The following is a 6,000-nucleotide window of genomic DNA, read 5'->3' on the forward strand; positions in this document are numbered from 1 at the left end:
AACCTTTGGGTAGCGGAAATAAAAAAACATAATCAGAAAGAGTAGGTGCTTCGAAATGAAAAATCATACTTATTCTAATTTCCAACACACAAATTGAATAATCATACATAAATAGACTTACATAAACATACTTAAATAGTAATATACAGCAAGACAGATATATAGTAACAAACCAACAATATACAGCAATCATACCAACCACAGAGTAAAAATAGCAATACGATCACTAAGGGAGAGATAAATAATGTTCTTTAAGCATTTTTTGGATTTGCTCTGGTGAGGCGAATGAATCAAGATTAGCGGCCCTGTCTCATTATAGTTGTGATACACGTGTTCGTATTTCAATTCCAGTGCCTAAACGCGAACGTCTTTGTGATCTGCCTACACACGCAAAGGTCGCCAGGCTGGTAGCTGCATCGTTGGCAGCTGCGGCGAGAATACCTAACCCGGATAACTGTAAGTACCTAGCTTCTTACATTCTACCGACATGGCGGAAGATGGCCGAAGTTAGGCTACGCACTCAAGGCGCGACGGGCTTATATACGGAATTTAATAATATTCAATCTAAAATCGAAGATGTTCTTCCCGAAACCGATCTAGACGCTCAACGCGCGAGACGAGTTTGAAGCCGAGTATTATAGTATAATGGCCCAAGCTGAAAATCCGGTTCGAAGGACCAAAATATATTGCGCGTGGATATGGCTCAGGGTTCAGCTCGTAGCCTCAGGAACGGGATGAGCAGCAAATAATGTAGACGACGCCTTTTATAATTTTATATGAGTTTAATCTCAAGAAGTACATTCGCTACTGACCTCACAATTAGATGCACGCATACGTGCCTTTTAGCCGAAGTTTTAGTTAGCTTCGGTGGGAGTTGAGCTTTGAAAATTTGAGAGTCGATACTAATCTTAAGCTCCTTGTATATACCTATAAATACTTTACTCGTATATGTGAGCCGTTTCATATATGTAGAAAAAAATCGTTTAATAAAAATCGTATTTAAAGTACTCGGTGATGTAATAGTGATTTAGGGCCTTATTTACACGACAGGCAACTGATTTAAGTTACATTACAGACTGTTGATGCTACATGAGTATACCAATCAAATATCGCAATGTAATAAAATTCGCATGCGAGTTCTCGCACCGTGTAAATGGGTCCTTAGGCTAAGGAAAGTATGGCAAAAGCATTCAACTCATTTTTGACTTTGTACGTAAAGGGTGAGTAAAAAGCCAGCGACCCTGGTAATAATTACACGTTAGCAATAGTATTTGGCATTCTATAAAACCGATTAAATTTAGCCATAATCACGAAAAAAAAACATATTCATATTCATATTACCTACAATATTATTTTGTGAGTCACGGTTTACAACTGTGACAAATTAGATATACACTATAACTTTCTTGCCTGCTAATGTTTTTCACAGTATTTAGGTATGACATAGAAACCATAGAATCAACAATGCAACTCCTTCCCACTAAAGTAATTCCTACATGAACCGAGCACCACATTACCTGTTGAGGTAACTAAGCTCGCTTTGACTAATAAAACCCCCAAGGAGCCGAACAAAGAGGCCGCAAGCAGGAACTTGCTGTCCCCCGGGAGCCGCGCATTGATTCGGGATAAGGATCGCCTAAGTGCAGGTGAACCGAGGCGTGCCTTGATAAGGATAACACATCTCAACACGTTTCTATTACGTTCTGTAGGTCATACTCTACAAAGTTCAATAAAACTGCGATGGAAGCCTATAAAGATTATTAAAATCGACAAAATTCTCTTTGACAATTTAGGTAATTTGTGTCTTTTTTAACCGACTTCAAAAAAAGGAGGAGGCTCTCAATTCGACTGAATGTTTTTTTTTGTATGTATGTTACTCGATATCTCCGAGAATCATGGACCGATTTTCAAAATTTTTTTTTCAATCGAACAGGTATAACCCCGAGATGGTCCCATTGGCACCAAGTCGGGGTCTGATGATGGGATCTTGGAGAAATCGAGGGAACTCTTCAAATGTTATAGGCACATGTAATGTTTTTAGTGTATTTTTCAAAGGTACACCAGTACTTACGCCTGATGGTAATAATTTTATGTGGCTGAGCTGATGATGGAAGGTCAACTCCTCAATGGTTAGGAGTTAAAGGATAATTCTTTCACTACTACATATATTCGGACTGATACATATAATATCAATAGGAACCACTAAAAATCAAGAAATAAATAAACTTTTTAACAAAAAATAAAACCGCCTTCAAAAATAAGCGCGTTACAAAACACGGAGAAAATAAAAATCAAAAAATAATAAACCTTTGAATTCAGATTTCTTATCGGATTGCAATAATCTAAACATCCAAATTATAAACAAATCAATTATTTTTGGAGTCAACAGCAGACACATCAAGGTCAAGTAGCAGAGCTGTCAGAAGCGTATGGAAAATGCAATACAATACAATTTTGCGCTCACTGTAACGGCAACGGACGATAGTGTAACCCCTTATTGTCTGGTTTCATAAATATGGTAGCTCATAATTTGGTTCCACAGTATTTAAACTGTACATGAACTAGTGTGCCATGCACCAGCGTACACCTACCACGAGTCGCTATCTGCGCTAATCTCGCTGAATTATTAAACCGGCAAACGGGCCCGTAATGAATTACAGCCATCTCGTTATGATAAGCCACGGACTGTCAGTCCGTACGGCTGTGGTACTAGGGTCCGCAGTGGTGTGGCAGGATCGTTATGACAACTGTATCATCCGAGGGAAGTGGTTACGGTATAACTTAGTGTGGAGTCGAGCACTTAGGACAATTTTAGTCAAAACAATGACAATGGGCCTTGTGGCTTGTGTATTTAGTGAATTTATTATTTTATGTTCTTTTTTATTCGGTTCACATAACCTTTTTGCAACATGAACTAATCTAGATAAACAAAAAACTAGACAAGATTTTTCCCAATAGCACAGATTTTTTAAAACTTACATCTATAGGTTGACTCAGATTGAGTAAAACGTTCGACTTGTTACAGCAAGGTTAGCAACCTTTCTGCCGTATACTCTGGCTGACGGCGTGAGTGCTGGACGGGTACATACACTTCACTCTCACGGTGTATACAGGGTGACCTCACCGTTCGACTGACTACAGCAAGGCAACTAGTTCCACCGTACACTCTGGCTGACGGCGTGAGTGCTGGACGGGTGCATACACTTCACTCTCACGGTGTATACAGGGTGACCTCACCGTTCGATTGACTACAGCAAGGCGACTAGTTCCACCGTACACTCTGGCTGACGGCGTGAGTGCTGGACGGGTGCATACACTTCAGTCTCACGGTGTATACAGGGTGACCTCACCGTTCGACTGACTACAGCAAGGCGACTAGTTCCACCGTACACTCTGGCTGACGGCGTGAGTGCTGGACGGGTGCATACACTTCACTCTCACGGTGTATACAGGGTGACCTCACCGTTCGACTGGCTACAGCAAGGTGACTAGTTCCCCCGTACACTCTGGCTCACGCCGTGAGTTGACGGGTGCATACATTTCAATCTCATGATTTATTCCCTGCGCCTTAACGACTGAATTAAGGACCTCATTTACTGCTCCGGTTTATAGCTCGGCCCCACTTAATGTAATTTATTTATTATTCTGGAATAAAACAGGTTTATGAGCTAGCTTAATACATACTTAATTAGGTGAGTGATTACTCTTTGACCTATTTCTTATAAGCTTATACATAGAATAACGGTCATGACTACCTACTTACTGATTGAGGCAAGATTCTTAACTACTCTCAGCGTATTTTAATATAAATAACCTGCATGAGTTTCATACTTTATAACATGTGACCTCCCGAGCTGTTTATATGACCCAGATCCTCTCACCCTAAGATTTTAATTACGATGTGATGTTTTTTAATTTCGTATTATGATTACACTCGTCTCACTCACGGGACGTGACGTCACGCGTGTATGAATATGACAAATAATCTTTTTATTTGCAACCTTTTCACAAAGAAATAAGGTGCCTATGAGTAGGTACCTACTTCATATATTCCATTTATGATTCACAACATCAGAGGGCCTACCACGAATACCAAAGTTCGTGTAATCGCGGGCGTCTTTCTCGATCACTCAAATATATTACTAATACACCTTAAAAGAGAATTTGAGAACTTCGGAATTCGCGCTAGGCCTTCAGGTGGAAACACTGCTGTCATTCGAAGCCTTATAACGAAGCATTAAGGTGTAGTTGAGTGGTAAGAGAGTGTATTATTTAGTATGCACGCCGGAGCTGCTGATTGCGCGATAGCAGACCGCGGCTGCAGATTTGTTGCCTCGACGTAAACAGGCGTCTAGCAGGATGACGGCAAGTAGGTAGAACAGGGACTATGGCCAAATCTTAACTCCTAGGTTTGACCATTGTCCCAAAATTTATGCAGGGTGCTTGCTCTAGCATGTATACAAAATATTATGTGGCAGCTTAACTTAAATTTTACAGCATAAATTGACAAAAATGTTTATTTTTAAAAAAACAACACATTAAAAAAAATAACGGGTCGCACTGCTGTGCCATCTAAATAGCATTTTTTGTAGATGTCTCATTGAGCCGAAAATTGAAAGTATGTATTTTTGGAAATATATATTTAGGTTTATGTATATTTATTATGTAACTTCTTATGTAGGTAACTATGTAAAGTTTTAGTAATATCACCGCCCACAATATCTCTGCTTTGCCTAAAGGTTGACTGGTAGAGAATGCTGTCTGGCATTAAGTCCGCCTTTTGTACTATAAGTTTTTCTTTCTTTGTGTACAATAAAGATTAAATAAATAAATAAATAAAATTATTGTATAGCATTACAATTACAAGCCAATGTTCCGCGTCCCAATGATTTTAGCGTTTTCCGTAACATATTTTCACAAGATCACTAAGTACATCAAATCGTGTCCTCTTATTTTTAACAGCTCGCTCGCCAAACCAATTCTATTGCCTTTAATATCATAATAAAATTCAATAATATTTGATTTGATTTACCATATATTATCATTTTCGTCACATCTCGTAAGCACGCAAGTAAACCGGGCGACCTAAATCCGCTGAGCAAGCTTCATGAAAATAAATATAAATCCATTTGCGCGAGTTGCGAGTCCGGCCACGCGTCGCGTATGTATTCAGACGGCGGCATGAAACAATCGACACGAACGACTCCCAATCGCGGGAAAGTGCGTTGCGTACACCCCTGCACTTTCACAATAAATACAACTGTATTACTTTTATAATAGAAGCTGGTTCGCGATGTTACAAGTTGTGTGGGCCAGCGTACGTCGCATTGTGATTCTGCCCGCGCGCCGCGACTGACAGACCTGCACCGCGCTTTCACGAGAATTTAACATGATTTCTGTGAGATAAAGAGACGTAAAACCTTTTATTTTGCTGAACAAATATACGGTTTCCGTGACTGTAAAGAAATCAGAAATGTTTTCTAAATTCGCGTTTGTGCCAACGTTTAGCATATCGCGTTTTGTATTTGCTTTGTATGAATGGAGCGCGCGATTTTAATATTAAGTTTTCACAGCTACGACATTTGTATTAAATTTCACGGCACCTACAAAAGAATTATGATATGTTTGAAAATCTTAGTTTTGTTCTACGAATAGACACAGACCTGTTTTTGTTTAGCGATTACAGAGTGGTAGTTACTTATGAAGCATTATTTTATCCGCTACTTTTAATGCTGACTGTACTCGTACACTCGTGCATTGTGTAAGTACGTAGGTTTCAATGAAAAGTTTTCAACCTTCAGTTCCGACACCTGTACGCCGCAGCTCAGTCATTAAAAGAGGCAAGTGTGCGCGACGGATGGCCTTCGCTCAAGACTCAAGGCGCCGCATTATCTTGTAAACGACACAATGCATGCTTACCGCCTATGCACTACTATATATGTATACTTATCATATCACACAGGTGAACTACGTAGGTATGCTTCAGTTCAACGCCAGAGA

Source organism: Leguminivora glycinivorella, chromosome 11, assembly GCF_023078275.1.
Source record: "Leguminivora glycinivorella isolate SPB_JAAS2020 chromosome 11, LegGlyc_1.1, whole genome shotgun sequence".
Lineage (NCBI taxonomy): Eukaryota > Metazoa > Arthropoda > Insecta > Lepidoptera > Tortricidae > Leguminivora > Leguminivora glycinivorella.